Source organism: Erinaceus europaeus, chromosome 8 (assembly GCF_950295315.1).
Source record: "Erinaceus europaeus chromosome 8, mEriEur2.1, whole genome shotgun sequence".
NCBI classification, from domain to species: Eukaryota; Metazoa; Chordata; class Mammalia; order Eulipotyphla; family Erinaceidae; genus Erinaceus; species Erinaceus europaeus.
Window position 1 is genome coordinate 34,992,670 of NC_080169.1, and position 23,272 is coordinate 35,015,941.

The following is a 23,272-nucleotide window of genomic DNA, read 5'->3' on the forward strand; positions in this document are numbered from 1 at the left end:
CTCTCTGTTTGAATTCTTTGAAATGATCCAGGACCATAGTCAGAGGAGTCGAAGTAGCCTGACTCCTGACTTTGGATTTAAGAAAGACAAAACTGATAATGAATACAAAGACAACACACACAAGGAAAATACAGAGACAACATACACAAAGAGAATACAGAGACAATAACATTTTTAAAGAAAACTCTAGAGGCCCAGCCGCCAACACTCTGAACCAACAGATGGGAGGACAACTCTCGCTGCTTCCCTACAGATGGGAGGAGGGCCTCTCATGCCGCCACTTCCCTATAGATGGGAGGACGGCCTTTTGCTGCTTCGTGTGCGCGACCCACTCTCCCCTTCCAAATCTGCGAGGGGGATCCAATCCCCTACAGCAGGGCCTGAGACGTCTTCCAGGACCCTGGACCCTGAGCTGCCCAGCGCGTCCGCCTTCGACTCCAAGCGCCTCTCGCTACAGATAGACCAGTCTAGAAGGCTCAGTGAGGCTGGCATTCCTTCAGTGAGATGGGGATCCTGGACGGGACCCCAAATGTTGTGCCCAGAAGTTCGAGTCCCGATCTCACACATGCAATAGCAAGAGCCTTTATTAGCAAACTTAAGCTCAACCCAGCTTTGACCTAGCACGTTATGATTGGGCCCTCCTCCTCAATCGCTATCAAACAGGCCATGGCCGGTGTGCCGCTATGTTCCATCGCTGGGGAGCCAGAGACTACCCGAACTGCCCCTGCGGCTACAGACAGACTTATGACCCACATAGTCAATGACTACCACCTCTCCAGATTCAAAGGAGGTCTCGAAACTTTACATCAGGCTCAACCTGACGCTGTTGACTGGCTACAGAAGAAGGGAAAACGCTAGAAGAAGAAGCAAGCTTAAGCTTGGGCCGCTGACACCCTTCCACACAAGGGGAGAGTCTGGTTGCTCTCGGCTTTTTTTTTTTATTTATTTTTTATTTTTTTATTTTAAATTTTTTATTTAAGAAAGGATTAGTGAACAAAAGCATAAGGTAGGAGGGGTACAACTCCACACAATTCCCACCACCCGATCCCCATAACCCACTCCCTCCCATGGTAGCTTTCCCATTCTCTATCCCTCTGGGAGCATGGACCCAGGGTCGTTGAGGGTTGCAGAAGGTAGAAGGTCTGGCTTCTGTAGTTGCTTCCCCGCTGAACATGGGCGTTGAATGGTCGGTCCATACCCCCAGTCTGCCTCTCTCTTTCCCTAGTAGGGTGTGTCTCTGGGGAAGCTGAGCTCCAGGACACATTGGTGGGGTCTTCAATCCAGGGAAGCCTAGCCAGCATCCTGGTGGCATCTGGAACCTGGTGATTGAAAAGAGAGTTAACATATGAAGCCAAACAATTTGTTGAGCAATCATGGATCCCAAGCTTGGAATAGTGGAGAGGAAGTGTTAGGGAGGTACTCACTGCAAACTCTAGTGTAATCCTGCTTTCAGGTATATATTTTGCAGTAGTTTATGGATACGTGTGCACATAAGCTATGAAGAACAATGAACCCACCTTCTCTGACCCATCTTGGACAGAGCTAGAAGGAATTATGTTAAGTGAACTAAGTCAGAAAGATAAAGATGAGTATGGGATGATCCCACTCATCAACAGAAATTGAGGAAGATGATCTGAAAGGGAAACTAAAAGCAGGACCTGATCAAATTGTAAGTAGGGCACCAAAGTAAAAACCCAGTGGTGAGGGGTAGACATGTAGCTTCCTGGGCCAGTGGGGGGTGGGAGTGGGCGGGAGGGATGGGTCACAGTCCTTTGGTGGTGGGAATGGTGTTTATGTACACTCCTAGCAAAATGTAGACATATAAATCAGTAGTTAATTAATATGAGAGGGGGAAATCAATTGTATGTCTCAAAGTTTCTCAAAACAAACTGAATCTTTTTAATATATAGGCTATGTATTTGATATACGGACTCTCTCAAAAGCCTAGACCAAGTAGATTAGAAGCTTCCAATAGCACAGCTATATACAAGATACTGGGTACTGTACAGCAAACCATAACAAAGGGACTTTTCAAAGTTAACCCAAGTAACAAATAATGTGATGATTATATTAACTATTGATTGTCTTTTTGAACCCTAAGACAGCAGGAACCTCACATCTTCACTATAGAGCCCCTACTTCCCCCAGTCCTGGAACCCTTGGATAGGGCCCACTTTCCCGTATACATCTCCCAATCCAAACCAAATAATATTGCATCCGCCGATCACAACCTAACCAAAGCAACGATTGCCATCTCAACATGCTTCACCTCAGACTGTATTCAGAGACTTCATGTGTGGAATGACAACCCTTCAGCTTCATTACTCGGGTGAGACCTTTCCTTTAATAGTACACTCTAATTTCATCTCAGGTAGTTCACTTTCTAACAAAGTCCCATAACCTAGATATACACCAGTTTCTGTGAGAGAGTGCTCTCGGCTTTTTATAGTACACAGAACAAGAGCGGTTGGTTTCTGGCTTTAATGGCTGTAACAAGGAACTGTTGGTTTCCATGTAAAAGTCTCTAACAAGTAACAGTTGGTTTCAGTGTAACAGTCTCTAAGAAGTAACAGTTTCTAGTCTCTACATTCTAATCTCCACATGAGATTTCAATAAGGTTATGATGAATCTATAGACCAAGTTGTAGAATATTGCTATCTTAGCAATTTAGAAGATATTAATGATAGGGATTTTTTTTTCATTATTTTATTTCCATCAAGACTTTGCTGGAACTTGGTACATTTGTGATCCCACTGCTTCTAGAGAATCCCTAACCCCACCTACTTGTATGTTTTCTTTCCTTTCTCTCTTTCTTTCTTTCTTTCTTTCTTTTTTTCTTTCTTTCTTTCTTTTTGCCTTCAGAGTTATTGCTGGGCTCGGTGCCAGCACTATGAATCCACTGCTCCTGGCAGACATTTTTTTCTTCCTTTTTATTAGAGAAGACAGCGAGAAATTCAAAGAGGAGGGGAAGACAGAGAGGGAGAGAGAAAGAGAAGCACCTGCAGATCTGCTTCACCACTTATAGTGGTCTGCCTGCAGATGGGTATCCAGGAACTTGAACTTGCATCCTTGAGCAGGTTCTTGTGCTTAGTACTGTGCGCTCCTAGTACTGTGTGTGCTTAACAAGGTGCACCACCTTTGTGCCACCTCTATATTCTCTTCCTGGTAGAGGGTGGGAGACAGAGAAGAAGAGAAAAATAGAGAGGAGAGACACCACAGCACTGCTTACACCAATTGTGAAATTTCCTCTTTGAATATTGTTCCCATGTGCTGGGACCTCAAACTTGGGTTCTCATGCATAGTAAAACATGTATTCTATAGGATGAGTTAATTCATATACTTGGGATATTTTTTTCTATTCAATTAGATCTTCTTTAATTTCCAATTTTATATACACATGCCACCCTCCATTTTCTAGTAACTGCAGGGATGTCCCATGTCCTATGTCTGCCTGGTGAAATCATTACTCCTTCATCAGTGAGGCTGGCTATGGACCACAGCTCAGCTGGAATTAAGGCATCACCCTGCACTGGAACATGCAATTTGTGGTTGAGTTTTCTTTTGACATTAGCAGCATTTCATATCAGCATGGAATACATCCATCTGAAACTTTCACTAGAGTGCAAAAATGTACTTAGCTTGCTTTTAGCTGCTGATACCTCACTCATAAAATGTCTAAACAGTGTGGTAGTCCACCTAAAAGGCTGATTATGTAAGTGTTCCGTTCAAAAGCAGATAATGATCATTCCAAATATTGAAAGATGATGTCCTTAAAAGATGACAATTTGATATTGTGTGTGACAAGACTGTAAAGGATGACAGTGCATCATGGGAAAAGTCTTAGAAAGGTATCCAAGATGAAATAATTCCATTCACTTATCAGATCACAATTCAGTGACATTTCTGCTACTGTCAGAAGTCTCATGTTCATTTGATCTTCTGATTTGTACTGACAAAGATTTGGTGGTTTCTGAAAAATTGGGAGAGTCTGGACCACAGGTCATTACCAATTCTGAGGAAGTCTGTCTATTAATTCACTACTACAATTATTTTTATTATTTTTTTTTATTTAAGAAAGGATTAATTAACAAAACCATAGGGTAGGAGGGGTACAACTCCACACAATTCCCACCACCCAATCTCCATATCCCACCCCCTCCCCTGATAGCTTTCCCATTCTCCATCCCTCTGGGAGCATGGACCCAGGGTCATTGTGGGTTGCAGAAGGTAGAAGGTCTGGCTTCTGTAATTGCTTCCCCGCTGAACATGGGCATTGACTGGTCGGTCCATACTCCCAGTCTGCCTCTCTCTTTCCCTAGTAGGGTGTGTCTCTGGGGAAGCTGAGCGCCAGGACACATTGGTGGGTTCTTCAATCCAGGGAAGTCAGGTGACTGAAAAGAGAGTTAACATATGAAGCCAAACAAATTGTTGAGCAATCATGGACCCAAAGTTTGGAATAGTGGAGAGGAAGTGTTAGGGAGGTACTCACTGCAAACTCTAGTGTACTTCTGCTTTCAGGTATATATTTTGCAGTAGTTTATAGATATGTGTGAACATATGCTCTTTCTCACAGAAACTGGTGTATATCTAGGTTTTGGGACTTTGTTACAAAGTGAACCACCTGAGATGAAATTAGAGTACACTATGAAAGGAAAGGTCTCACCCGAGTAATGAAGCTGAAGGGTTGTCATTCCACATGTGAAGTCTCTGGACACAGTCTGAAGTGAAGCATGTTGAGGTGGCAATCGTTGTGTTGCTTAGGTTGTGATCGGTGGATGCAATATTATTTGATATGGATTGGGAGATGCATATGGGAAAGTGGGCCCTATCCAAGAGTTCCAGGACTGGGGGAAGTAGGGGCTCTATAGTGGAGATGTGAGGTTCCTGCTGTCTTAGGGTTCAAAAAGACAATCGATAGTGAATGTTATCATCACATTATTTGGTAATTGGATTAACTTTGAAAAGTCCTTTTGTGGCTAACAAACATATGAAAAACTGCTCTAGGTCACTGATTGTCAGAGAAATGCAAATTAAGACAACACTAAGATACCACCTCACTCCTGTAAGAATGGCATACATCAAAAAGGACAGCAGCAACAAATGCTGGAGAGGATGTGGGGACAGAGGAACCCTTTTACATTGCTGGTGGGAATGTAAATTGGTACAGCCTCTGTGGAGAGCAGTCTGGAAAACTCTCAGAAGGCTAGACATGGACCTTCCATATGATCAGTAATTCCTCTCCTGGGGTTATACCCCAAGGACTCCATAACACCCAACCAAAAAGAGGTGTGTACTCCTATGTTCATAGCAGCACAATTCATAATAGCTAAAACCTGGAAGCAACCCAGGTGCCCAACAACAGATGAGTGGCTGAGAAAGCTGTGGTATATATATACAATGGAATACTATGCAGTTATCAAGAACAATGAACCCTGTTGTTAAAAATTTTTGGAGGCTCTTGCTGGGCGGGTTGGCTTCACGGGCGGGTAATAGAGATGTGGAGACAACGGCTGGGCAGGGAAGCTGTATTTCTTTATTCAGGAACAACGATTCATAAACTAAACCAAACTAATGACCAAACAGAACTCTGCTGTCTCTTTGCGGCGGCGCAAGCACTCTCTCTTACTCTCGAACTCAGGAACTCTGGCGGGGTTCCTTCGGGGCGGGGCCAAGCAGGCCCGCGAAACTAACTGAACTGATTTAATTCTCTCGGTGGGGGAGAACTAGAACCCAATGTAAAGCATACAACAATTCCCCCTTTTCTTTTTAACTAAATGGCTATAGTATCAAGGGTATGGGGTGAACAGAAACATATATCATACAGGCATTTTTAAAAAAGAAACTGGCACAAACATGGAGAAACATGCAAGCACATAACAAGAACCAGCGTGTTGCCAAGGGAAGGCCTGAGGGGGCCATATCTGCCTCTGTGGGCTAAACTTTATCAGCTTAAAAAAACATTTCTTGCCTCTGGGGGGCGTACCTTCTTCGACGGACATTTGCATGGGGGTGGGGAACGGCCTAGAGTCCCAAAGGCAGCTGGCTTCAATTTACTTACTATGAAACAAAACTTGTTATTAGCATATTTCTAATAGAGAAGGAATTTGAGACTTTTACATAGCAACAACGTCTTTTTAACTTTTTGTTACACCCATTCAAGATGGAGTCAGGAAAGGAAACCTCAGGCATGAGAATAATTAGCATAGCCATTGTGCGATCTACCATTTCTAATAGAGAAGGTAATGGAGAGTTTTACATATCAACAAGTCTATTTAACCTTTTGTTTAGATCAACTTAGTTAAAATATATTGCTTGTTAACTAATTTTTACCTTAGACTTTAAATGTAAGTTAATTTTATCTTTATGAGAATTACGTTGAAAACCTTTTTCATTTAACTTTGACTAGTAAGAATTTAGCCTTAAAGTTACTGTTTACCAGACTTTAAACATACACATAAACATGGTCATTAATACACAAGGAGAGAAACCTTCGTTACGAAGACATGTTATTTTAAACACGAATTTAAATCTGTACTGTCTTAGTTGCTGGGGGGTGGGGGGGAGGTTCACCATCTGGAGGTGGCTTCCCACGCAGCTTTACTTCTAGGAATTGCAGGTTGTGATCTCTGCACGAATCTCTGCGTACTCCAGCTTGTCTGCCTTCAGACCGGACCGGTGGCTGGAGATCTCGTGTGCCCAGTTTCGGCAGGGCGCCCGGGGGTCCGGGAGGCCCGAGATGGTTCCAGAATTTATAGCAAGAGGGCAGGCAGGCCAGTTTTGTAGAAGGCATGGGCCTAGGTGCCCAGGGGTGGCGGCCATGATAGGCCACCGTGGCCCTGCCCCATGGCCCTGCCATGTCTGCTGCACTGCTCGCAGTGGCTGAGCAGCGTGGATGGATCACACGTCCAGTGCCCTGCGCCACGCGGTGGAGAGCCGGCTCCTGTGGGCTGGCCTCGGGCTCTTGTGTGTTGGCATCGGGCTCCAGCATGTTGGCATCGGGCTCCAGCATGTTGGCATCAGGCTCCAGCATGCTGGCATCGGGCTCCTGCGGGCTGGCGTCAGCCTCCTGCGGGCTGCGGGACTGCAGGGCTGCTGGCGCGGTGCGCGGGGTTGTCTGGGCATAGCCAGCTGGCTGGCTGTTTAACCAGGTGGAAACAGCAGCTCCGTGCCTCGCCTCCCTCCCACTGGCTCTTCCCGCTGGCTGTTCTGAGTTTGCCCGAGCGAGTGGAAACCACAGAGTGGTCCAGAGATAAATGTTCCAGAAACAGCAAAACAGTCTCGTGAAGAAAGAGCAGAGGCCTTTAGAGATCTCTTCACAAGCAGAAGAGAAGGCCATAGTGCATAGGTAGCCAAATTGTCTTTACTTATCTGAGAGATGCGCAGGTCAGGTCCACGTGGGTGCCATTTGTTGTTAAAAATTTTCAGAGGCTCTTGCTGGGCGGGTTGACTTCACGGACGGGTAACAGAGACGCGGAGACAACGGCTGGGCAGGGAAGCTGTATTTCTTTATTCAGGAACAACGATTCATAAACTAAACCAAACTAATGACCAAACAGAACTCTGCTGTCTCTTTGCAGCGGTGCAAGCACTCTCTCTTACTCTCGAACTCAGGAACTCAGGAACTCTGGCGGGGTTCCTTCGGGGCAGGGCCAAGCAGGCCCGCGAAATTAACTGGACTGATCTAATTCTCTCGGTGGGGGAGAACTAGAACCCAATGTAAAGCATACAACAGAACCCACCTTCTCTGACCCATCTTGGACAGAGCTAGAAGGAATTATGTTAAGTGAGCTAAGTCAGAAAGATAAAGATGAGTATGGGATGATCCCACTCATCAACAGAAGTTGAGTAAGAAGATCTGAAAGGGAAACTAAAAGCAGGACCTGATCAAATTGTAAGTAGGGCACCAAAGTAAAAACCCTGTGGTGAGGGGTAGACATGTAGCTTCCTGGGCCAGTGGGGGGTGGGAGTGGGTGGGAGGGATGGGTCACAGTCTTTTGGTGGTGGGAATGGTGTTTATGTACACTCCTAGCAAAATGTAGACATATAAATCAGTAGTTAATTAATATGAGAGGGGGAAAATTAATTGTATGTCTCGAAGTTTTTCAAAACACAAACTGAATCTTTTCAATATATAGGCTGTGTATTTGATATGCGGACTCTCTCAAAAGCCTAGACCAAGTAGATCAGAAGCATCCAATAGCACAGCTATATACAAGATACTGTATACTGTATAGCAAACCATAACAAAAGGAGTTTTCAAAGTTAACCCAATTACCAAATAATGTGATGATAACATTCACTATTGATTGTCTTTTTGAACCCTAAGACAGCAGGAACCTCACATCTCCACTATAGAGCCCCTACTTCCCCCAGTCCTGGAACCCTTGGATAGGGCCCACTTTCCCGTATGCCTCTCCCAATCCATACCAAATAATATTGCATCTGCCGATCACAACCTAAGCAACGCAACGATTGCCACCTCAACATGCTTCACTTCAGACTGTGTCCAGAGACTACACGTGTGGAATGACAACCCTTCAGCTTCATTACTCGGGTGAGACCTTTCCTTTTATAGTACACTTTAATTTCATCTCAGGTGGTTCACTTTGTAACAAAGTCCCCAAACCTACACATACACCAGTTTCTGTGAGAGAGAGCTTATGTTCACACGTATCCATAAACTACTGCAAAATATATACCTGAAAGCAGAAGTACACTAGAGTTTGCAGTGAGTACCTCCCTAACACTTCCTCTCCACTATTCCAAACTTTGGGTCCATGATTGCTCAACAATTTGTTTGGCCTCATATGTTAACTCTCTTTTCAATCACCAGGTTCCAGATGCCACCAGGATGCTGGCCAAGCTTCCCTGGGTTGAAGACCCCACCAATGTGTCTGGAGCTCAGCTTCCCCAGAGACCCACCCTACTAGGGAAAGAGAGAGGCAGACTGGGAGTATGGACTGACCAGTCAACGCCCATGTTCAGCGAGGAAGCAATTACAGAAGCCAGACCTTCTACCTTCTGCAACCCTCAATGACCCTGGGTCCATGCTCCCAGAGGGATGGAGAATGGGAAAGCTATCAGGGGAGGGGGTGGGATATGGAGATTGGGTGGTGGGAATTGTGTGGAGTTGTACCCCTCCTACCTTATGGTTTTGTTAATTAATCCTTTCTTAAATAAAAAAAATAGAAAAGTCCTTTTGTTATGGTTTGCTGTACAGTTCCCAGTATCTTGTATATAGCTGTGCTACTACAATTATTATTATCATTATTATTATTTGCTGTCAGGCTTATCTCTGGAGCTCCATGCCTGCACTACAAATTCACCATTCCCAGCTGTTTTTTTCCCCTCCACCTCCATTTATTTGGACAGGATAGAGAAAAATTAAGAGGGGAGGGGAAATAGGGAGAGGGAAATTGAGACACCTGTAGATTTGCTTCACCACTTGTGAAGTGTCCCTCTTGCTAGCGGGAAGCAGGGCTTGAACCCGGATCCTTGTGCTGATTGTGCATTTTGTACTATGTGTGCTTAACCAGCTGTGCCACTGCCTGGTCGCTACTACTACCATTCATGAATTAAGCAGCATGGTGGCATATAAAATTCTCACTGACTACAGATGAGAAGGAAATAATGTGCTTGTAATTCTCAAGTGTGATTCCCTCCCACAAAACTATGTTAATGATGCTTGCTTTATTGATTAATTGCCAGATAGGGAGAATTTAGATTATGTTCTACTAAATTGTGCATAGTTTTTCCATTTTTGGCATCTGTATGGCTTCTCATAAAGTTGACATAATGAATCCATTACATATTGTCCCAGAGGGAACCAGCAGATTGGCAGCACTAGAACTTCAATATCTTGACAACTGTAAATTTAAAAAAAATGTATAGAAAATTAACTCATCTCCTAAATCAGGTCTTTTGGTCAGTTAATTTTATTCAGAACATAGGTAGGGATTGATTCAAGTATAGAAAACATAGCAAAATTAGTTTGAAGATTCAGAAATCTTTAGATCCGTAAAGCAAATAATGAAAATCTTTAAGTAATACAGTACTGCTGCTGTTAGATCCTTTTCGTATTATTACATATGTATAGTTTCCATATTGAAAGGGTTAGGAATTTAATTTCAGTGTATATAACCAGAATCTACAAATCTATAGGATTTTTGTTTATTTAAATTTCTATGAGTCTAAATGAATTTTTCAATAAAACAAAGCTTCCAATTACAGTAAAATAAACTCATGTGTGTTTTTAAAAACAAAATGAAAATAGTACTTGTGAAATTATTGTCATTTTTAAGAGGAAATAGAGAATATATATATATGTTTAAGTACTGTTGACTGGTATATATTATGAAAGCCCACAAAGGCATTTATGAAAACTATTTTATTCTTCAGACTTTAGTCACTGTAATTCTGAAGTTTCATTAGTAACTTTCCTTTTGTCTAAATAATCAAAATTAAGTTTATATTACTTCCATGAGATTGTCTTCTATAAAATATACCTTTGCTATTCCCTGCTATATGTTTCAGGAAGACTGTACTAAGTTTTTTCTCTTGACTTTATAGTTTCCAAAAGTGCTCATATAGTGCATTAGATCATCAGGAAAGTGCTCATTAACTAATCCAAACCATCCTGTCACTCTTTAAATTCCAAGCATTTTCAGGGTTGAAGAAGAAATATTTGTGGTGATTTATGCTAGGATCATTCTGTCAATATCTGTGAAGATAATGAGCAGACAAAATCCTGGATAAACACTTGGGCTAGCAGTCCCTCTTCTCCTGCCTCCATGGTTCCAGCTGTTGAGTAACACTGCCCTCTTGTGAGAAAACTTAGGAAATGACCGAGTTTTGAAAAGTCCCTGCGGTGCAACTGCTGCCCCCTTGCAGAACTTATTTGGTTTATTTGCTACCTAAGTTTTGTGAATCACTACTTTTTTCTTTCTATTTTGGAGGTTAATGGTTTATAGTACAGTTGTTGACACATTGGGTACAATTTCACATCTCACCATGACAGGTGTCTACAAAACACTCTGACCTCCCCACTTAGGTCCTTTCCCAAGGACACCTTCCAGAACCTCAGAGCCACTCTGCCCTCATTCCTTTCCCTGCATCCGAATCACCACTTTTTATGACATATTCACATTACAGACACAAAGAACCCTCAGATTCAATTTTTTATTCTAACAGGATATTCCAATGTTCTACTAATCACAACTCTCCTCCCTGCTGAAGCAATTTAATAATTTTCTTTTTTAAAAAATATTTCTAAAACTTCAATATTTTTAACAAATGAATGTAGTTAAGCAACATCAATTATAGTTTCTCTCAGTTATTGATGCTTCACAACAATAGGAAATTGGCCATATGTATGAAAGTAGGAAGTCAACGTATCCAATTTCAGAGATTTCTCTTTTTTTATTGTTATTAATTTATTTATAAAATAAAAAATATCAACAAGACCATAGGATAAGAGGGTTACAATTCTACACAATTTCTACCACCAGAGTTCTCTATCCCATCCCATCCCTTGAAAACCTTCCTATTCTTTATCCCTCTGGGAGCATGGACCCAGGATCATTATTGGGTGCAGAAGGAGGAAGGTCTGGATTCTGTAATTGCTTGTCCAGTAAACATGGGTGTTGGCAGGTCGATTCATTCTCCCAGCCTGTCCCTATCTTTCCTTAGTGGGGCAGGGCTTTGCTGGCTCTCCTTTTTATGGATGAGAAATCATAGGTCCAGAAACACATGGAGATTAATAAAACACATACTGTGGAATTATTATCTCATGTATTTACAAAAGTGCCTATTAAGTGTGTGAGATTACCTAGAAAGATTTCAGTAATCCAACTTATCAGCTCACTAACCAAATGTTTAGTAGACTAATTAACTCAACCCTGTTAGTTGGATTAATCAACCCAATTTGATCATTACTACTCATCTTTAAAGACTTTGTTCACACGTGGTTTTGTTACTTGAATTAATCATTCAATATTTTATAGTGTAATTAATTTTCTAGTGTCTACCTTAAAATATCTTGGATGTTTAATCAATATGTATTAAATAAATGCTTTGATTCTTTAAAAATAATTTTATTAATGATTTAATAGCTATTTATAAATTTTAAGATATCAGGGATATAGTTTCACATCCATATGTGTGTGCAAAATCTACCACCTATGTCCTATTCCTCTGTGCTCTGATAATCATCATAATTCTCACAATGTCTGACAGACAATTTTGTTACTTTTTTTTTTTTAAATAAAAGCAGCCATCTGTCGATGGGCCTTTAGGCTTTTTTCACTCTTTGACTACTGTGAATAATATAGCTATAAACATAGGTTAGGTTGCATATATCCCTTCAAATAAATACATTGATTCTAAGTTAAAAATATTAGCAAAGCCTACCTTTTTTTTAACTGCATCTAAAAATAGTAGGCCACATCAGAGATGATTGTTCCACTGGAAATGCCTGTGGTTCAATCAAACAAATAAAATGAAAGGCATTTAGAGGGTATGTGCAGGTAGAGAGAAGTGAGGGTAGAATTCTTGACAGGCTGATCATAACTTTAGGTCACCAGTAGGCAGAGATACATAAACATATAGGAAAAACTGAATATTTTAGAAAATGCATTACATTATTATCAAAGGGGAAAAGTCTCAACTTTGTTGAAATTCCTTTTTACTTTAGGTTTGGAGTTAAAATGTGATATTATGCATCCTGTGGGTGGTGGCAGCATCATTCTTTTGACACTCAGGACTTCTGAATTTCTTCATCCAGTTTTGGGAGGGTATTGCGTCATATCTTGGTGAGAGTTTAGTTTTTCCTGGCATCTGATAAATCTTTTGTCAGTTTCCAAGCTCATATGGCAGGGGAAAAGATATGACTCTGGAATGAGACATAAAGTTATTGAAGTTTGAGAGGACAGGCTGTACAGATCTTTATATGAAGGCAGACATTTCCTTTAAATATTAGAATTTATTGGTGACTCATAAACACTCAGGGACAAAGTCTCAGTGGGAAGGAGGAGAAAGGCCTAACTAGCTGGTCACTTTTATTCAATTCCTTCTGTCACCCTCTCCAGGGAAATTTCCCCATATTCTGGCTCTGGAGGCACATTTTAACTTGGGTTTTTCTTTGTAAAGATTTCTTAAGTTTATGAATTTAACAGTCAGGGAGTGTGAGTGAGAGAAGCAGAGCATTACTGTAGTATGTGGGATGCTGGGGATTGAATTTCAAACACAGAACCTCATGCCTGAACGTCCAACACTTCAATCCACTCCATCACCTCCCAGGCCGTTCTTGTAAAGAATTTAATGGGTGACTTTACAGTGAACTTTATTAACATCTAGAAATATCTAAAGGTTGGCCTCAATGAAAGATTTCTTTTTTGCAATGAAAAAGCATTACAGATTAAGATGAGTCATGAGATGAGTGATCAGATGAAATTAACAGAGTAAAGAAACTCAATCATAGCATAAATGAAAAATGCAGATACATACCTTATACAACCGAGGAAGAATTCAAATTTAGCAGTCTGAATACCTTAATTTTCCTTTTTTTAATTGACAGAGATTTCTCTTTGGTGAAATCATTTCAATGATTCAGCCTTCACCCGCTGGTCTTGTCTAGTATGAGTGCCCTCAGGGACACCCATCATTGTTCTACTGGTTTGAGTGATGCAAGGCCCAAGTAGCAACCTGTAACACTGCTAGCCTCTCTGAATGCCTTGGGCCTCGTTTCAGATAGTATTTCTTTTTAGGCTAAGGGGTGGCTGGCTGCTCATATTGTTTTATCCCCAGTACCAAATAAAACCTCCCTTAAATGTTAATACATGTTAATAAACATAGTCAGTGAGGCCCACTTAAAAAGAATAACCTGTTTATGAAAGAAACCTTTTGAAAGACAGAATATTTTTCCCTGTGGGCCAAAACTTATGCAAAAAAACAAACAACAACAACAACAAAAACACAAAGGGCTCTTTCAAAGGCTTAAGGCATGATGGAGGATAGGTTCTGACTTTCTAATGTTAGAAAGTACAGAAATAATGATACTTTTAGCTCCAACTTGCTTTGCTCCAGGGAGCAAAGCACAGACACAAGTTGAACTTTTCCAACTTTCTCCCTCAAATTCTACTTAAACTCATTGAGGGGCAGTGATGTTGGCTAGAACTTATATACCATGAAATTGAGGTAGTAGAAATTGAAGTGATTTGTAGACCACTGCCAAATTACATGAAGATAAAGTACACCACCAACAGACCAAGATAAATAGACTTATTACATGATTTTTCTCCTAATAACTGGACTAGCTTTTTCATTATCTTCTTTGCTTTTTTTCCTCTTAATTTTATTTTATGTTTTATTGATTCTTTAAAAATATTTAATTTACTAATTAATGAGAAAGACAGAAGGAGAGAGTGAAAGAACCAGACATATCTCTGGTACATGAGGGATTGAACTCCAGATTCAGAATCTAATTCTCAGAATTGAGAGTCAAGTGCTTTATGCACTGCACCAGCTCCTGGACCACTGTTTCACTGATTATTAACTCTTGTTAATAAATACCAGTATGAGTCCCAGCACATCTATCAGAAATCTTGTGTTGATCTAAGAGGCAAAAAATGAGTAGTTTGTGTTAACAAACTCATCTACCTTCTTGAAATCCTCCTTTTTAGTAAGATTTATTTTGAGGAGCCTAGAGATAGCTCACCTCTTAGAATGCATTCTTTTCTTTCTTTCTTTCTTTCTTTCTTTCTTTCTTTCTTTCTTTCTTTCTTTTTTATTTAAGAAAGTATTAATTAACAAAACCATAGGGTAGGAGGGGTACAATTCTACACAATTCCCACCACCCATTCTCCATATCCCACCCCCACCCCTGATAGCTTTCCCATTCTCTATCCCTCTGGGATCATGGACCCAGGGTCATTGTGGGTTGCAGAAGGTAGAAGGTCTGGCTTCTGTAATTGCTTCCCCACTGAACATGGGCGTTGACTGGTCGGTCCATACTCCCAGTCTGCCTCTCTCTTTCCCTAGTAGGGTGGGTCTCTGGGGAAGCTGAGCTCCAGGACACATTGGTGGGGTCTTCAGTCCAGGGAAGCCTGGCCGGCATCCTGATAACATCTGGAACCTGGTGACTGAAAAGAGAGTTAACATATGAAGCCAAACAAGTTGTTGAGCAATCATGGACCCAAAGCTTGGAATAGTGGAGAGGAAGTGTTAGGGGGATACTCACTGCAAACTCTAGTGTACTTCTGCTTTCAGGTATATATTTTGCAGTAGTTTACGGATACGTGTGAACATATGCTCTCTCTCACAGAAACTGGTGTATATGTAGGTTTTGGGACTTTGTTACAAAGTGAACCACCTGAGATGGAATTAGAGTATACTATGAAAGGAAAGGTCTCACCTGAGTAATGAAGCTGAAGGGTTGTCATTCTACACGTGTAGTCTCTGGACACAGTCTGAAGTGAAGCATGTTGAGGTGGCAATTGTGGTGTTGGTTAGGTTGTGATCAGCAGATGCAATATTATTTGATATGGATTGGGAGAGGCATACGGGAAAGTGGGCCCTATCCAATGGTTCCAGGATTGGGGGAAGTAGAGGCTCTATAGTGGAGATGTGAGGTTCCTGCTGTCTTAGGGTTCAAAAAGACAATCGATAGTGAATGTTATCATCACATTATTTGGTAATTGGGTTAACTTTGAAAAGTCCTTTTGGTATGGTTTGCTGTACAGTACCCAGTATCATGTATATAGCTGTGCTATTTGTTGCTTCTGATCTACTTGGTCTAGGCTTTTGAGAGAGTCTGCATATCAATTACACAGCCCATATATTGAAAAGATTCAGTTTGTGTTTTGAAAAACTTCGTTACATACAATTAATTTTCCCCTTCTCATATTAATTAACTAGTGATGTATATGACTACATTTTACTAGGAGTGTACACAAACACCATTCCCACCACCAAAAGACTGTGACCCATCCCTCCCACCCACTCCCACCCCCCACTGTCCCAGGAGGAAGATCTGAAAGGGAAACTTAAAGCAGGACCTGACCAAATTGTAAGTAGGGCACCAAAGTAATAACCCTGAGGTGAGGGGTAGACATGCAGAATGCATTCTTTACTATGACCGAAGCCCAGGCACAAACCACTACACCACATGGGAGTATCACAGTGCCAGGGAAAGCTCTCTCCCTCTCCTTCTCTATATCTGAATGAAGAACTCAACACAGGAGTGGCAAGATCACACATGTGTGAGGTCATGGCTTGTAAAAATATAAATACACACTTCATTTATTTCACATGAGATATATACATAGAGAAAGTCTGACATGATAGAAAGAAAAAAAGAGAAACCACAGTATCTACCTGGTTTTATTTGTGAATAAGGGATGAATTTAGGATGTCAAGCACGCTAGTCATGTTCTTCACCCACTATTTCCCTGGTTGCAGGTTCTTCTTTTTCTTATGAGTAATAAAATATTATTATCAAAGCTGAACTTTAAAACAACGTTATTTATTCCTAAAATGCTATATTTCTGAGTGTGAAAACAGCTCACTTGGATAGTGTATATGACCTACATTTGATTCCATCCCCCACTACATTGAAGGAAACTTCAGTGTTGTGGTCTCTTTCACTACCTCTCTCTGTTTCTGCCACAACAGCAACAACAACAACAACAACAACAAAATATATCAACAGAAACCCTCTATATTTTAGAGAACACTACTAAATAATAAAATTTTACATTATATATTTAATTTAAAAAATTTTAAAATATTTATTCCCTTTTGGTGTCCTTGATATTTTATTGTTATAGTTATTATTGTTATTGATGTCTTTGTTGGATAGGATAGAGAGAAATTGAGAGAGGAGGGGAAGACAGAGAGGGAGAGAGAAAGACACTCGCAGACCTGCTTCACCGTCTGTGAAGCGACTCCCCTGCAGGTGGGGAGCTGGGGGCTCCAACCAGGATCCTTATGCTGGTCCTTGTGCTTTGCGCCATATACATTAACCCGCTGTGCTACCGCCCGACTCCCTATTTGGTATATTTCTAAAGAAACGATGACTAAATAATTATTAATTTCCAGGGTCGGGCGGTAGCGCAGAGGGTTAAGTGCACATGGCATGAAGTGGAAGGACCAACTTAAGGATCTGGCTTTGAGCCCCCGCTCATCACCGGCATGGGGGTCGCTTCACAAGCGGTGAAGCCAGTCTGCAAGTGTCTTTCTCTCCCCCTTTCTGTCTCCCCTCCTCTCTAGGTTTCTCTCTGTCCTATCCAACAACAACAGCAATGACAACAACAATAATAATAACAACAAGAGTAACTGCAAGGGCAACAAAATAGAAAAATGGCCGCCAGGAGCAGTGGATTTGTAGTGCAGGCACCGAGCCCCAGCAACAACAGCCTTGGAGGCAAAATAATAATAATAATATAATAATTCTTAATTTCCTCCTTTAATTAGTCTGTGAGCTATCAAAGACTTGTTCATTTATGTTTTACTTTTGATAACTTACTGAGCTTTTTCATGAGTGTTTTAGAGTAGATAAAAGCATTCCCTTTCTTAGGTTTTTTCTTAAGAAACCCCTACTAAGGAAGAAGAGCTACTCTTAGTTAATTTTCCTCAATGTAAATTTCAACTTTCCTTAAGTAAAATAAGTGCCACTTAGAGTTACCAACTATTATGCATTTATTTTATTTTTTACTAATTAAATTGTTGTTATTATTATTAGCCATTAGGGTTATTGCTGTGGCTTGATGTGTGCATGGGGAACACGCCATCACTCTCAGCAGCCACTTTTTTCCCTTTTTCTTTGACAGGACAGAGAAATTGAGAAGGAAGGAGATGTTAGAGAGAGTGAGAGAAACAGAGAAAGAGAGATGCCCCTTATAAAGCTTCACTGCTGGTAGAACCTGGAAACTAGAACCCTGGTCCTTGAGTATGATTTAATGAATACACTCTACTGCGTATGTCATTACCTATCCCCCTCAACCATTACTGATGTGTAGTCTCATACTATCTTGAAATACATGAATATGATTAATCTTATGTTTACATAAGTAGAAAACCTTCCTGAATTCAATTACTTCATTGCATTCAAATGATTAGTTTTCAACTAGAAATAAAGATAACTAAAATAATGTGTTAGCCTTTTAGAGAAGTTCTCTAACATAGAGGCAAGAGGATAGTCTTTAACTTCAAAATAGTAGGGAGTTCTCTTTCTTACACATAATGACAAAATATTTCAACTTTTGATCTCCACTTTTTTTTCTAAATCATTTTATTGAGGCATTATTAATTTTAAAAAATGTACTTTAACTTTAAAAAATGTACTTATTTCATAAACTCAACAAATGTGGGATATGTATACAATTGTGAAGTAAATCAACATTACAAAGGTTATATACTTATCTATTACCTGTCTCTGTTCCCCAGGACCCCCCCCCCAAAAAAAAAAAAGAGAAAGGATCAAAATGTAGTCTTGACATGACAATAGGACCGAAGTAATTCCAGGAACAATAGTTGCAAAAATGAGAGCTATCTATTTGAAATTGTTATTTTAGGGGCTGGAGAAGACTTGAGCCCTGACACCACATGGATGGTACTATGGCAGTAGATGGAGATTTGGTGCTGTGGTGGCTCTGTCTGTCTGTATCTTTTTCTGCCTCTGTATATGAAAGAAAATGTGGCCTAGAATAGTGAAATCATGCATGTGTAAATCCCTGATTGCGCGCGCGCGCACACACACACACACACACACACACACACACACACACACACACATACCCTCTAGGAACTTTTAAAGTCTATTTTAAAAATATTTAATTAACAACTAGGAACCAAGCCATAAAACAATAACTAGTGCATGAATGTTTATAGTGGTTTTATTTATCTTGGTTGAAACAAAACGTGGGTACAATCCAAATGTCTGCTCATGAATGAATGAATATTAGTTAGCTATAAAGGGAGATGAAATACTGATATAAAATAAAACATGAGTGAAATTTAAAACATGATAAGGCAAAGAATTCAGATACCAACCTCTCTATATACTACAAAACTCTATTTATACAAAATGTTTGAGATAAATAAATCCATAGAAACAGGAAGCAAATTTGTAATTTCTAAGTGAGAGGTGAGGGATGTAGTAGGAAATATCCACTAGTGGAAAAGGGACTTCTTTGTGGGCAATGAAAAGATTCTAGAATTATTCAATGTATTCTTGGATGGTTGCACGAATTATAAATGAATAAAAAATAAGTCAATGAATTTAGTTCTTTGAAAGGAACATTTTTATGGCATATATATTTTATTTTAACAACAATAATAAAAAGAGTTCAACTTACAACAAGTTTTTAAGGAATTGCATTGTGACTGAGAAGATATTAAAAAGTAAGCAGACACTAGAGGTTTCATCTTGCTTTCCCTCATCTCTCATTCTCCTTTTCCTTCTTTGATGCTTAATACTTAAAAAAAAAGTGCCCATTTTCTGTGTGCTGCTTAGCTATGAAGCAGTCACAGATGGATAAAGAGGAATAAATGAGAATGAAACAGAAAGCCCCACTGAAGCTATTTTGGAAGGTATCTTGTAGAGGGTGCTAAGCAACTTGCAGGAAATGGACCACTCTGAACGGGAGATTGTTTTCTAGTCTTTCATGTAGTCACTGAAATCAGATGGACAGAATACTGTGGGATTGGACCCTTTTTCTTTCTCTTACTGATGCACTACTTTTTTTTTTTTCTTCATCAGTCAGACAGGCAGAGCCATGCCAATCATAGACAAATAGACCATGGCTTGGGAAAAGAGTAATTCATGTTCTAAGTATTTAACTGTGCACAGAACTCATCTGAAAGTGAATGTGGTCAGGTGTGAAGAGAATTGGTGAGTATTCTGGGTGGGACTCTTGAGAATGTTGCTGGTTGGGACAATCTATAATTACACTGTTTTAATATATATATATATATATATATTTTTTTTTTCATGAAAGAGAGCAAGAACAAAAGCGCATGCTTGAGAGAGAGATAGGGAGTAAACTAAGTAATTCTGGTCTTTGGTGGTGCTAAGAACTGAGCCTGGAAGCTCAGTCTTGAACAGGAAAGCCTGCATAAACATCATGATGTCTCCCTGGCCTACTCTCTTCATATGTATGACAGTTCTGTTGCATTTTGGCCAGTGGGTCATTTTAACATAATTCAACTTCATTGCTGGAGAAGGAAATGGGGGAAAAAGGAAGTTCTAGACTTTTCGAAGCTCAGTTTTCTCATCTGTGAAATAATGATAACAGCTTGTAACTAATTGATGCAATCGCTGAAGTGTACTTCTTTTCTCCTTGCTGTACCCTAAATTAGTCAGTTTCTTTGTAAGACACTAATAAAAGGTTCAGAATTTAAAGAAATTTGTATTGAAGGTTTTGTTTCAACAAAATGTCTTTTATTTTACCTTTGAAAGAGTAACAGACATTACCCATGCAATTTTCTCAATGTTTCAACACAATTTCCTCCTGCTTGTTTTACATGATGAGAAAGTATCCCCTTCTTTTACTAGAGTTGGGAGGCAGGCACGAACAGAGCCATTCATGATCTAGCTCCAAATGCATGGTGTGTTCATTCTGTTCCCAGGTAGGGTGACTCTTCCTTCCTTTGTATTCCAGATGTCCTGTAGTAGTATCATCCTCCTATAAATAGTATCATCCTCCTATAAGTATCATCCTCCTATAAATTCTTTCTTTCTTTCTTTCTTTCTTTCTTTCTTTCTTTCTTTCTTTCTTTCTTTAATTTATTTTTTATTTAAGAAAGGATAAATTAACAAAACCATAGGATAGAAGGGGCACAACTCCACACAAAACCCACCACCCAATCTCCATATCCCATACCCTCCCCTGATAGCTTTCCCATTCTCTAGCCCTCTGGGAGCATGGGCCCAGGGTCGTGGGTTGCAGAAGGTGGAAGGTCTGGCTTCTGTAATTGCTTTCCCACTGAACATGGACATTGACTGGTTGGTCCATACTCCTAGTCTGCCTCTCTCTTTCCCTAGTAGGGTGGGTCTCTGGGGAAGCAGAGCTCCAGGATACATGCTCATAGATTGGAAGAATAAATATCATCAAAATGAATATTCTTCCCAGAGCCATATACAAATTTAATTAAATACCCATCAAAGTTCCACCAAGCTTCTTTAAGAGAATAGAACAGACACTACAATCATTTATCTGGAACCTGAAAACACCTAGAATTGCCAAAGCCATCTTGAGGAAAAGAAACAGAAATGGAGGCATCACACTCCCAGACCTTAAACTATATTATAAAGCCATCATCATCAAAATAGCATGGTACTGGAACAAAAATAGGCACACAGACCAGTGGAACAGAATTGAAAGCCCAGAAATAAATCCCCACACCTATGGACATCTAGTCTTTGATAAGGGGGCCCAAAGCATTAAATGGAAGAAGGAGGCTCTCTTCAATAAATGGTGCTGTGAAAACTGGGTTACATGCAGAAGAATGAAATTGAACCACTTTATCTCACCAGAAACAAAAATCAACTCCAAATGGATCTAGGACCTGGATGTTAGACGAGAAACAATCAAATACTTAGAGGAAAACATTGGTAAAACACTTTCCCACATACACCTCAAGGACATCTTTGATGAAATAAACCTAATTGCAAGAAAGACTAAAGCAGAAACAAACCAATGGGACTACATCAAATTGAAAAGCTTCTGCATATCCGAAGAAACTATTAAACAAACAAAGAGACCCCTCACAGAATGGGAGAAGATCTTCACATGCCATACATTAGACAAGAATCTAATCACCAAAATATATAAAGAGCTCAGCAAACTTAGCACCAAAAAAGCAAATGACCTCATCCAAAAAATGGGCAGAGGATATGAACAAAACATTCACCTCAGAGGAGATCCAAAAGGCTAACACACATATGAAAAACTGCTCTAGGTCACTGATTGTCAGAGAAATGCAAATAAAGACAACATTGAGATACCACCTCACTCCTGTGAGAATGGCATACATCAAAAAGGACAGCAGCAGCAAATGCTGGAGAGGCTGTGGGGACAGAGGAACCCTTTTGCACTATTGTGGTGGGAATGTAAATTGGTCCAGTCTCTATGGAGAGCAGTCTGGAGAACTCTCACAAGGCTAGACATGGACCTTCCATATGACCCAGTAATTCCTCTCCTGGGGCTTATCCCAAGGAGTCCATAACACCCAACCAAAAAGATATGTGTACTCCTATGTTCATAGCAGCACAATTCATAATAGCTAAAACCTGGAAGCAACCCAGGTGCCCAACAAATACTTTCTTTCTTACTTGAACCTCTGAGACTTGAACCTGGAACAAGTTTCACGATATAGGGACAAAGACTATGACAGTCAAAATCTTTCTACCTCTCCCTTCTTTCATTTCACATAAATTATTCCTTGTGAATAGGCTTGTCCAAGCCTTGGGCTATTACACATTCTAGTACTCTAATAAAAAAACATGATTGTCACATGGCAAATGATAATGAGTCTTGGCCTACAAACCAGATACACTCAGAAGGATTTTGTAACAGTCTTTTACATTTTTTATTCATTAATTTTTTAAAGAATCATTTTATTGGGGGAAACATTGATTTATAAGTCTTTTGTTCTCATGACTGTACAATTTCATATCTCACATAGGTGCCAGCACACCACACCCTCTTTCAACTGGTCCAATTCTCTCATCATAGGTCACTGGGTCCCTTTCTTCCTTTCAATATTTCCAAGCTCCTTCTTTTAGAGTCCTAGAATCTTCTGCAATAGACCAGATATAATTCATTTTGCCCTACATTTTTTCTTGTTCTTTGTTTAAGTCCTATTTATGAGTGAGATCATTCAGTATTTGTGGCAGACAATCCTTTGGGGAAAAAAGTCACAAGCTTATTGTGAAGATCAAATGTTACGTGTAGAAAGACTTCATACAACCAAGCCCTATATACACATGCTTTACTGCCATTGTTGGAACAGAAAATGACTGCTAAAAAATTATATTTCTCTATGTTAGGTAGACCTGGAATGAGAGTATTTGGAGGTATAAGTTGAGGTTAATTAATGAATGGTGATAGGTTAGAGTTGGGTGGAGAATGGGAAAATCCTCTCTTTCCTTTGTGCATTGTAACTTTCTCCCACTGAACCCATAGAAGTAGTTCTGATAAAAAAATTTTTTTTAACCTGAAACTGATATCCTTTTTTATGGACTACTTGAGCTGAATGACACATCCCAGACTTG

General features: G+C 40.1%; 1 pseudogene; it reads left to right on the forward strand.

Annotated features, from left to right (window-relative positions):
• Window positions 1-271: 271 nt before the first annotated feature.
• LOC103123811 (mitotic spindle assembly checkpoint protein MAD2A-like) lies at window positions 272-9,620 on the forward strand (annotated as a pseudogene).
• The last annotated feature ends 13,652 nt before the right edge of the window (window positions 9,621-23,272 follow it).